Here is a 12843-nt window from a genome sequence, read left to right as displayed (position 1 = left end):
CATATCTCCATCGAATCAAAAGGTCACACCTACAATTTGGCATGTCACAACTCCATGGAGATAATCTAATCAAAGTTTCCACTCGGCTACATTGAATTATGATTAAAAGAAATGGCTGTCCCCACCAGATAGCATCAGGATTAACAAATGGCTTTTCTGAGGTACATCATAGCTTCAAACCAGCACATTCACTCTCTGGACCCCCCAAAAGACATGTTTTTTACATATTCAATATACAGTCACTCCATCACAATATCACAAAAGCCTTAAACCATTTCAATAACAATACAAGTACCGTAGAAAGTAAAAAACAGTACAAAATCTCATCAAAGTCAGTTACAGGCATTGTTTGTTCTAAGGCAAAAAATTCTCCTCTGGCTGAGCACCTGCAAAACTCAGAACAATTTATCTGCTGCCAATATACAAAGGAGGGATACTCATAGAAAATTTTTCCATTGCCATATGGAGAAATTGAAAGGTAAACATTAGTCACCAGACCTAAACAGTTCCCAAAACCTGCAGGGCAAATTCCATTGGATTTCAAAGTCTGAGAGTCATTTATCTTTGGGGCTTTAAGAAAGCAGCAGTCCTGCCCTTTCAAAGGGCCTATGCAGCTGTCTTGTTGTTTCCAAATACTGGGATGCAGATTGTAAAACTGGGGCTCATTGGCAGGACCAACTTTTTCTCAGCTCCACTCTCTCCAAGCATCAGGGCCAACACAGGATCTCTCCCATCTCTGAGGCACATACTCAACTACTCCAGAACAATGAGGTGGCAGCCAGGCTCCCTGCAAACACTAGTTTATGCACTCCACCCTCTCGGAGGCCTGCTATGGCACAAAGCTTCTTGAGTAATGAAGAGGAAGGCCCACTCTCCCTACATGTGGGTGTCCATTCTCCTAGCCTGAGATTTCCAGGCTCCAGACCTTAGCTTCCATGGTTCTGTCATTTTTCCTTCCAACTGTCCCTTTTCCATCTCTTTTAATACAGACTGGCAGTGCTTCTGTTTATACAGATCCCACAACACTCTTGTCAATTTGCTATGTAGTATGCAGTGATCATAACCATTATAACCATCAGACGATAGGACTTTCCACAAATCCTTTCTGGGTAACTCCATTTCCAATCCTGGCTTTTCCTGAAATGGCTGATGCGCTTTCACATTTGATTAAATCCTCCTGTGCAGCTCAGTGGGTTTCACTTTCTGGAAGCCCAGCATTTTCCACACCATCAGGTTTTGTTTTCTTTTTACCAAGAGTTCAGGTCTCAACTTATCTCATTCCTCTTACATTTTGCTAATAAGGAGCAGTCAGACTGCATTTTCCACATTTAGTTTAGAAATTTCCTCTGCTAAATATCCAAGTTCATCACTCTGAAATTCTGCCTTGCATCCACAAAGAATGCCTTCCTTCCAGTTTGCAACATATTTATCATTTCTGTCTAAAGCCTTCAGAAGAATCCTTAGTGTCCACATTTCTATCAACAGTCTCTTCAAAGCATTCTAGGCCTTCTCTATCAAGCTCCTCACAACTCTTCCAGAATCTTCCCCTTATTCATTTAAAGAGCTGTTCCAACAGGTTTGGTGTTTGCAAATCACAGTAACACTCCATTCCTCTGGTACCAAAATTTGTTTTAGTTTTCCAAAGCTGCTAGAATGCAATATACCAGAAATGGAAAAGCATTTTTTTTGGTGGGTGAGGAGGAGGTGTATGGCCCGGGAATCAAACCCGGGTCTCCCACATGAAAGGCGAGCATTCTACCACTGAACCACCCATGCACCCTGGGAAACCTTTTAAAAAGGGTCTTTAATAATGTTACAAGTCTACAGTTCTAGTGCTGAGATAATGTCCAAACTAAGGCATCAACAAGAGATTACCTTCACTCAAGAAAGGCTGATGCCATCTGGAAAACCTCTATCAGCTGGGAAGGCACATGGCTAGCATCTGCTGGTCCCTTGCTCCTGGGCTCTGTTACTTTCAGTCTCTGTTTCCAGTGCAGGTTCCTCACTTGGTATCTGTGGGCCTTCACAACTCTGGGTTCCAGTTTGCTGAGCATGTCACAGGAAGGTACATGGCAATGCCTGCTGGGCTCTGTCCCTGTCTAGGCATCTGCTCTCTCTGTTGGTACTCCAAGCATCTCCAAACATCCATGTCTCTGTCAACTCTGAACCAACTGTTTTTCAAGCATCTGCATCTGAGGATTCTTAAAAGTGTTTCCCCTTCTAACGGACTCTAGTAAACTAATCAAGGAGCCACCTTGAATTGGTGGAGTCACATCTCCATTTAATCAAAAAGTCACAATTGGGCATGTCACATCTCCTTGGAGGTAATCTAATCAGAAGTTTCCACCCTACTATATTGAGTCAGGATAAAAATAAATAGCTGGCCCCACCAGATTGGATTAGGATTAAAACATGGCTTTTCTGAGGTATATAACTATTTCAAACCAGTACACCCCTCTACATGCTATGGAGAAGAATTTCCCTACATACAGGGTGGTGTAATGTATTTCTTTAAACAGATAATCCTCTCTTCCAGCTCACTTTGACTTAATTGTATTTTATACTGCTTTAGCTGTATTAGCTTTCAAGGCAGGTTCTGGGAGGGTGAACTACAGATGAGTGTACTGGTTCTTTCATGTTGCTACCTGATAAATTGGCAACAATATACATGCATTCCAGTATACACACAGGGATTACTCTGCTACCTTTGGAACAGCACCAGGGACCCACAATGGGAAGGCATGCTGGGGTGGGGGTGGGGGAGATACCAGCAAGTGTGCCCAGAACTTCCCCTACCCTTTATAAATCTGCATTTTCTTGTGTTATCACTTGCCCAGTTACTGCAACCATTTAAATGTTTTGTGGTGTTTGAAGGAATGTGGCGTTTTACTTTTTCGGGCTTCTCAAGAAATGAATTTGGTTAAACAAGGGAATTTATTTGCACATAATTTTGAGGTTATGGAAGAGTCCAAATCAAGCATCCTCTAGGCTGTGCTTTCTCCCCAAAGACTCTCACATAAAGGGACTTGTTGCTGGTGATCCAAGGTCCTTAACTTGTCCTATGTCAAGATACATGATGGAATCTCCTGGTTTTTCTCTTCTCTTTTGGGTTCTATTGATGACTAGTTTCTGGCTGCTCCCTCTGGCTTTCTCTTTCTCTGTCTGTGTTTCATTCTACTTATAAAGGATTCATGTAAACAGGATTAAGATTCATCCTGATTGAAGTGGTCCACTCTTTAACTGAAGTAACCTCATCAGAAGGTTCTACCTGCAATGGGTTCACACACATAGGGATGGATTAGATTTAAGAACATGTTTTTCTAGGATATATAGAGCTTCAAACCACCACGTTCTACCCTCTGGACCCCAAAATACATGTTCTTTCTACATGCAAAATGAACCCATTCCATCACAACATCCCAAAAGCTATAAGTTATTTTAGAAACAATGCTAAGTATAAAATCTAATAAAAATCAGGTGCATCTCTCTCTTGAGCACATCTGCTCTCAAACCTTGAATGTGTACTTATGTTTCAATAAACTTTTCTCACTTGAAAATATCAGTTATGGGTATGGTCTTCCCTGGGGTACAATTTATCTCTGTCTGTGGATCTGTGAAATCTAGAGAGCAAGTAATCTGCTTCTCATATATAATGGAACTCCAGGCATAGGATAAAATTTCCATTCCAGAAGGGAGAAATTGGATGGAAAATAGGAGTTACAGGTCTCAAACAATTCTGCAACCTAGCAGGACAAACTCCGTTAGATTTCAAGGTCTGAAGGCCATATAGATCAATGTTTTATTCTTCAGGCCTGATGGAGGAGCAGCCCCACCCCTTCCAAGGGCTTGCACTATGGCCATGCTCTCCCCAAACACTGGGGTGAAGGCTCCAACCTCTCCAAACATCTGGACGGTGGCTAGGCTCTCCTCAAATGTTGGGGAACAGGCCCCACCCTCTTTGAGCATTGAGGTGTTAGCACACTTCCTGAACAATGGAATGGAAGTCCTGTCTTCTCCAAGCACTCACCCTTTTCACACACATGGGTGGGTCCGTTCTCTTTGCTGGAAGAGATATATGGTCCCAACCTCAGCTTCCATGGTCCCGCCCTTGAAGCCATTCTTCCTTCTGTTTGTCCCTTTTCTGTATCCTTTAGTCCATGCTGGCAATGGTTCTTCTCATAAAAATCTCTGAAAAAACTTTTTCAGTTTTGCATGTAGTTCACAGGGTCCACATCATCAGACAGAAGGACCTTCCATAAATCCTTCCTGGATAACCGCATCTCCAGTCCTGACTTTCATGGAAATTTCTGACCAGTTCCATGTTCAGTCAGACCTTCACATGGAGCACTATTCTGTGGGGACTCACTTTCTTGAAGCTCAAAATTTTTTTTACCATCAATTTCTGGTTTCTTTGTGCCTAGGAGTTCAGGTCTCAGCATATCCTTTTCCTCTCTCATTTCCATATAAGCTGCAAGGAGAAACTAGCTGCACCTTCCACATTTACCTTGGAAATCTCCTCAGCTAAATATCCAAGTTCATCACTTTCAAGTTTTGCCTTCCATCTGACATCAGAACTCAGTTTTGCCAAGTTCTCTGCCACTTTGAAACAAGTATTGCCTTTCCTCCAGTTTACAGTAACAAATTTATGATTTCTAAGGCATTGCTGAAACTACTTTTAATGTCCATATTTCTACCAACATTCTGTTCTTGATAAAATATGTATTTTCTAAGATGATACAAACTTTCTCTATAGCTCTCACTCATTTTTGAGCCATTGCAATTCTTCCCAGTTCCAAAGCTGTTTCCACATTTTTATATTTTTCATAGCAGTACCCCACTTTCATGGTATAAAAATCTGTTTTAGTGTCCTGGGCTGCTCAAGTAAATACCATAAAATGGGTCAAGTTAATGGGAACTTATTAACTCACAGTTTTGAGGCTAGGGAAAAGTCTAAATCAAGGCATTATCAAGGCAATGTTTTCACCCCAAAGAGTAAGGTGTTCTGGGACTGGTTCCTGATGATCCTTGGTCCTTAGCTTGTCACATACTGTGGTAGTTAGATTCAGGTGTCATCTTGGCCAGGTGAAGGTGCCTAGTTCTATTGCTGTGGACATGAGCCAATGGCATGTGAACCTCATATGTTGCTGATTACATCAGCAGTCGGCTCGGAGGCATGCCTGCTGCAATGAATGATGTTTGATTTAATTGGGTGGATGCTTAAGTGAGAGAGCTCAACATTGCACAGCCAAAGCAGCTTGGCATACCTCATCTCAGCACTCGCAGCTCAGCCCAGGCCTTTGGAGATGCAGAAAGGAATCACCCCAGGGAAAGTTGTTGGAACCCAGAGACCTGGAAGGAAGGCCAGCAGAGATCACCCTGTGCCTTCCCACATAAGAAAGAACCACAGTTGAAAGTTAGCTGCCTTTCCTCTAAAGAACTATACTTCAACTAAATAAATCCCCTTTTGTTGAAAGCTAATCTGTCTCTAGTGGTTTGCATTCTGGCAGCTAGCAAACTAGAACACATGGCAAGGCATCTACTAGCCTCTCCCTTCTCTTCCACATCCCATTGATGTCCAGCTTCTTGTTGGTCCTTCTAGCTTTCTCTCTGTGTGTCTGAATTTCATTCCATTTATAAAGGACTCCTGTAACAGGTTCACCTTAACTAAAGTAACCTCAACAAACAGTTCTACCTACAGTGGTTTCATACCCACAGAAATGGATTCAATTTAAGAATATGGTTTCTTGTGTTACATAATCTTCAAACCAATACAGATGGCTTTGACAGTTTTGTGCTAGTTATCCAGTGATTCTGTGGGGCAACAGTACCCTGGAGTGTCTTATGCTACCATCTTTATTGACATGATGTTTTGATCCAACTCGCCAATTTCTTTAAAAAAATCTAGCTGAGAATTTGATTGGAATTATGTTGAATCCATAAATCACTTTAAATAATACTGACATATTAAAAATATTAAGCCTTCCAATTCATAGCCACAGGTTGTCTTTACATGTCTTCTATAACTTATGTCCACAATTTGTTGTAGATATCAGTATAGAGTTCTTACACCCCTTTGGATAATTTATACCTAAGTGTTTTTTTTTTCTTTTTTATGTTATTGTAAATATAATTATTTCTGCAATTTTGTTTTTGGGTTGTTGATTGCTAGGGTACAAAAAGTACAATTAAATTTTGTATATTGTATATTCATGGATTCTTGCTGAAACCAATTAGCTCCAAAAGATTTTTAATGAATTTTTTAGGATTTTCTATATATAAGAGCATTTTACAGGAAAATAGAAATAGTTTTTCTTTCTTTCATTCTAACCTAGATATCTATTTTCTTGCCTATTTAAACTCTCTGGAGCTCCAGTACAATATTCAATAGAAATGGGGAGAGAAGCCATCCTTGGTTTGTTCCTACTCTTGGGGGGAAAGCATTCACTCTCTTATATTTAAGTATGATGTTAGCTGTGGATATTTATTTAGATTCCATTTCTCAGCTTTAGGCTATTCTCTTCTATTCCTAATTTCTTCTTCTTTTTGGCAAAGGAGTATGAGATCTTTGTTAGCACCCAGCAAACAGGCCAATGGTCAGGTGTTCAGGCAGGCAACAAGGAACATGTAGGCAGGTCAGCATAGGCTAGGCAGTAGGCAGGCAGCAAGCAGGGGGAATGTAGTTGGGGGCTGCTCTCTCGATGCTGCCTGCTAGGGTCTGGGGTCTGTGGCTTAGAGCTTGGTGTCCACCACACAAAAAGCTGGCTTGCCTGAGTCAGGCATCTACAAAGACTGAAGGCTGGCTTCCTTTTGTAGCTGTATCTCCTTTAATGCAAATATGGAAGTAGTGTCAAGAAATTTGTGGGGTCCACTCCTCCAGAATCTGAAAGAATGAATGTTTCATGGCATCCTATGCAGAAATGGAACTGAGATCCTCCATCCACCTGCAGCAGCTTGGTGAGGTGATCAGCTCTGTCACTGTCAAATTGGGGGATATGGCTCAAAAGGGCCTCGGCTCAGTACTCAGAGTAGTTGTTTGTCTTGAACTCCTCATTGGACAAGACTCCTGGCCATGTCTCCTCACTTTAGGTTCCCAAGATATAGAAGATGAAGTGCAGCTGTTCCTCCACTGTGGAGCCTGGGAAGTGGGGCTGGCTTGTGGCCATCTCACAGAAGATACAGCCTACAGCCTACATGTCAATCTGTCCATGGACCCAAGCAAAATTTCAGGGGATTGGTACCACAGCGTCACCATCTCATTACAGTATGTCTTTGTTGGGATTGGCTTGAAGCCAAAGTCATCCAGTTTGAGCTCTTTTGTCTCATCAATGAACAGGTTCTGGGGCATGAGGTCTCTGTGTAGCACTTTCTGCTGAGGGCAGTAGGCCAGACCACAGAGCAGCTGAAACAGGAACATTTTCATGTTGTGCATGTTGATGTTCCCACAGTCATCTAGGTACTGCTTCAGGTCCTTGACCAGGTACTCGAAGACAAGGGTGAGGAACTTCTCCATGTGGATAATATTGTGTAGCATGATGATGTTGGTATCTTTGAGATCTTTGAGAAGGACATTTCCCTGATGGGGGTGCAGGGTGCCCTCTCCTCATGTTCTGACCTGATCTCCTTGAGTGCCACAAGGTTGTCTGTTAACTTGTTTTTGCCTTTGTAGACAGTGGCATAGGTCCCTCACCCAGCTTGTCCAGTTTGATGTAGGTCTCTAGTTTGCCAAAGCCAATCTCAGACAGGCTGACATGGTGGAGGTGGCAGCTGATGGGTTGTTGAAGATGGGGCTATTAAGGATCAGCTTCTCAGGCAGCAGGATGTCTGCTGGTAGTCAAACATGCATGTTGATGTGCTCCGTGGAGATCTTGCCTCGTGAATGGTTGCATATGTGCACCTTACCTGTGGATGTAGCTGAAGCTTGGTCACTCTCCTTATCAGACCCCATCTTCAAGTCCTTGTACACAATCTCTGGTACACAGGTGAGTGGGTCCTATCCAGAGCAAGACTCACCAGGGGCAGCACATGTGGAGGACACTCCAGGGTCACTGCCTCCACTAGTCTTGCTCAGACCTGTCTAATCAGGGGCACCACTGGTCTTGTCTATACCTTGAGCCACTCTGAGTGTCAGTGACAGCTGGCCATTTGATCTTCTTCATCCGATCCATGGTGACTGGCAGGGGCGCATGTGCAACCTCAGCGAAGGAGGTCACGTGGCCTCATCGTTCTCCTCTTGCTTGTTTCAGGCACCTGTCCCAGTAGTCTTCAGCCATGGCTTCTGGGCCCTGGCCAACACCAGCTGAAGAGGAGGCAGGGAGGTGGTGGCTGAGGTAGAGGCGATGTCCAGCTCAGCTAGACATGAGTTTGGCCACTATGGGCAATGCCCCTGGCTCACTGGTGCCTGCTCAAGTCCAGGTGCTCTGGGAGACCCAGTGAATACCAGCGTCCAATAGTCAAAAGCCTAATTGCCACCAGATGCGCCGTGCACTCACTATTCTTAATTTCTCTAGTGTTTATCATAAAAGAGTATTAGCTTTCATTTAATGCTTTTTCAGTGTCAATTGATATGATCATATGGTTTTGTCCTTGATTTTAATATGGTGTATTACATTGGTACATTTTCATATGTTGAATCAGGCCTGCATCCCTGGTATAACTTTTATATGGTCATGGTATATAATCCTTTTTGTATGTGACTGTATTAGGTTTGCTACTATTTCACTGAATGTATTTGTTTCTACCTTCATAAGGCATATTGGTCTCTGGCTTTCTTTTCTTTTAATTGAAGAAAATACATATAACATAAAATTCACCACTTCAACAACTTTAAAGTATTAGAATTCAAAGGTTTTAGTGCATTAAAAATGTTGGACAACCATCACCTTTATCTATCAGAGCATTTTCTTCACCCCCAAAAGGAATCTCAAACCCATTAGCAATCACGTGCTATTCTCCTCTCCCCCAAGCCCTTGGTAAAGACTAATGTACTTTCTGTTTTGTGGATTTGTCTAATTGGGGATATTTCATATAATGAAAATCATACAGTATATGGCATTTTGTTTCAGGCTTCCCTTACAAAGCATGATGCTCATCCATGTTGTAGCCTGTATCAATATTTCATTCCTATTTAAGTTGAATAACATTCTATTGTATAGATATACAACATATTGCTTATCCATTTATCAGCTGATGGATATTTTGGTTGTTTCCACCTGTTGGCTATTGTGAACAGTGCTGCTTTGAATTTTGTATAAATAGTTTAAAAAAAAAACAGTTTTATTCATACACCATACAGTCCATCATCCTGTATGGTTTGAATCTGTTATGTACTCCAGAAAAGCCATGTTCTTTTAATCCAATCTTCTGGGTACAAACCTATTGTTGGGTAGGACCTTTTGATTAGATTGTTTCCATGTAGATGTGACATACCCAATTCATGTGGTTCTTAATCCTTTTTATTGGAGCTCTATATGACAAGAATAAAAGGCAGAAAGCATAGGCAGAGCTGGAGAGCTGAGATAAAACCAGTGACAGACGTTTGGAGATGCTAAGCTAAGAGATGAATGAAACCCATAGTCTGCTGCTAAGTGAGGACCCACAGACACTTAGAGAGAAAGCCACTGGAAACAGAAGTTGAGAAAACCATTTGAAACCAGGATCTGGGAGAGGACAGCAGACATTGCCATGTGCTCCTCAGCTAACAGAGAAACCAGGACACCTTTCTGCAGCGTCAAGGTATCTTTATCTGGATCCATTAATTCAGACATTTTCATGGCCTTAGGACTGTAAATTTGTAACTTAATAAATCCCCTTTGAAAACGCCAATATATTTCTGGTATATTGCATTCTAGCAGCTTTAGCAAACTGAAATACATCCTAAGCCTACAATTAATGGCTCTTGGTATAATCACATAGTTATGCATTTGCCCCTACAGTCGATATGAGAACATTCTCATTTCTTCAGAAAAATATATTCATAACCCTTAAATCCCCCTATTATTGACATTTAGCTTTGGTATAGTGCCTTTGTTACAATTAATGCAAGAATATTACAATGTTACTGTTAATTATAGACCTTAGTGTACATTAATTGTATTTTTTTCCCCATATAATATCCTATTATTAGCACCTTGTAATAGTGATGTATGTTGGTGTTCTAGTTTGCTAGCTGCGAGAATGCAATACACCAGAAACGGAATGGCTTTTAAAAAGAGGAATTTAATAAGTTGCTAGTTTACAGTTCTAAGGCCAAGAAAATGTCCCAATTAAAACAAGTCTATAGAAATGTCCAATCAAAGGCATCTGGGGAAAGATATCTTGGTTCAAGAAGGCCGATGAAGTTCAGGGTTTCTCTCTTAAGTGAGAAGGCACATTGTGAACATAGTCACGGTTTCTCTCTCAGCTGGAAGGGCACATGGTGAGCACGGTGTCAACTGCTAGCTTTCTCTCCTGGCTTCCTGTTTCATGAAGCTCCCTGGGAGGCGTTTTCCTTCTTCATCTCCAAAGCGCTGGCTGGTAGACTCTCTGCTTCGTGGTGCTACAGCATTCTCTGCTCTCTCTGAATCTCCTCTTTCTCCAAAATGTTTTCTCTTTTATAGGATTCCAATAAACTAATCAAGACCCACCCAAATGGGTGGAGATGCACCTCCACCTAATCCAGCTTAAACAACCACTCTTGATTAAATAACATCTCCAGGGAAATGATCTAATTACAGTTTCAAACACACACCACTGAATAGGGATTAGAACAAATGGCTGCCTTTACAAAATGGGATTAAGATTAAAACATGGCTTTTCTAGGGTGCATACATCATTTCAAACCAGCACAGTTGGTTATAGTTCATGAACTGTATATATAGTTATATATATATATATATCTTATATATAATTAACCACCATCATTGTCCACTCTGGGTTTCGCAAAGTTATACAGTCATAGTTTTTATCCTCTAGCGTTCCTTCTAGTGAAATACAGAACTCTAGCCTTCCACTTTCAACCCCATTACACTCAGCTTTCTTAATTACACTCACAGTATTGTGCTACCATCACACAGTATTGTGTTATTCATTTCCAAACCTTTACAATTAACCCTATTGAATATTCTGTACCCCATAATCATCAATTCCCCAATTTCTGCCCACTTTCTATTTCCTGCTAACCTATCCTCACAAATTTAATTCTCTGAGTTTGCTCATTATGGTTAGCTCATATTAGTAAGACCATACAATATTTTTCCTTTTGTTTCTGGCTTATTTCATTCAACATAATGTCCTCAAGGTTCATTCACGTCATTGCATGCCTCATGACTCATTCCTTTATGCAGTTGCAGAATATGCCATCATCCGTATACACTACAGCTTGCCCTTCTGCTCATCAGTCGATAGACTGAGTCACCTTCATCTGTTGGTATTTTTTAAAAGCATCCCACTCAGCAAACAATTTTAAATTTGGGGCTAAGTATTTCCTTGAAAAGATTAAGTCTAGCCTGATCAAAACAGCCCCACTGTGTCTGCATACATTTAGGTTTATCAGAGGTTAGTTTAACTCATTTATTAGGATAGTTGCAACTGTTGACATTAGAATTCTTATACATATAATAAGTGGCCATTTGTAACAAAACAAAACAGAGTCACTAAAACAGAGAACTCTTACTTGGTGTTTCAGTAATGAATCCACAAAGGCCTTGCCAGGCTATTTGCTCAAAAAGAGAAAGAGTAGAGAATTCTGTTACGTGATGGCTGAAAATAACAGAGACCATAACAGAGGGTCAATCAAACTTTTACCTTTACAAATGGACTTGACTTCAACTGCCAGCAAAGTAGTGAGTTCAAAGATCTGAGAGGAGCTCACCAAATTAACTAGATGAGCCCGGAGAAGAGGGAACACAAAAGATTCCTGCTGGTAACACACTTTTCTCTGAGCTGCCATCCCAGAGTCGTCCTGGCATCCACCTTCATATCCCCCTTATGACACCAGATTGTTATACTGAAAAACAGAAAGCACAGACTCTGAAAACCAAAGTACAGAAGAAGTTTATTGATCTAAAGTAGCATGCGTGTAGAGCAGCACTAAAAGAAAGTTGGTGCTAAAAGGGCTGGGTTCAGGAAGGCAGTTTATAAAGGGAGAATGCGGAAGTATGGAGAGGGGAGAGGAAAGGAAGATATGAGTTGCAAGGAAAGCATGGGCTGTGTGAACTGTGAAGGGGCAAGGGTTGGGTGCCTTTGGGTCATACATAGTCCATTAATTAGCAACCCACACAAGCAGGACTATTTATGCAAGGTTATGGTTTATCTTGTGAAGATTGGTAGACTTGCTGCCTTCAGTTTGACTTGTTTTATTACAGCAAGAGATGTTTATCAGCACTGCAAGGGATATTAAGCATGTCAGTCTGCCTCAGTTGCTTTTTGTTTCTTTGTAGATTCCTGATTAAAATGGGAGTTTAAGCAAATCAAGATAATTAGTAAAGCTATTTAGCATTCCAAATTTATGATCAACACTCAATGCATATGAAGTAGTAACCCATTGTTGTTTTAATTTGCATTTTCTAGTGATTTTTAGCATCTTTTCATGTGCTAATATGCCATTTGTACATCTTCTTTTTTTTTTTTTTTAAAGGAAGGAAAGAAAGACAGAGAAGGAAGGAAGGATGGAAGGAAGGAAGGGAGGAAGAAAGGGAAACATCTTTATTTTTATTATATTTTGTTTGTTTGTTTGTTTCTTACATGGGCTGGGGCCGGGAATCGAACCGGGGTCCTCCGGCATGGCAGGCAAGCACTCTTGCCCGCTGAGCCACCGCGGCCCGCCCCTGTACATCTTCTTTGGAGAAATGACTGTTAAATAAATTT

General features: G+C 41.2%; 1 pseudogene; it reads right to left on the bottom strand.

Annotated features, from left to right (window-relative positions):
* Positions 1-6780: 6780 nt before the first annotated feature.
* LOC143672042 (cyclin-dependent kinase 16 pseudogene) overlaps positions 6781-12843 on the bottom strand; it is a 37461-nt pseudogene continuing 31398 nt past the window's right edge.

The sequence above is a fragment of the Tamandua tetradactyla genome, chromosome X (genome assembly GCF_023851605.1).
Source record: "Tamandua tetradactyla isolate mTamTet1 chromosome X, mTamTet1.pri, whole genome shotgun sequence".
Classification (NCBI taxonomy): domain Eukaryota; kingdom Metazoa; phylum Chordata; class Mammalia; order Pilosa; family Myrmecophagidae; genus Tamandua; species Tamandua tetradactyla.
This window is presented reverse-complemented; position numbering and strand designations above follow the sequence as displayed.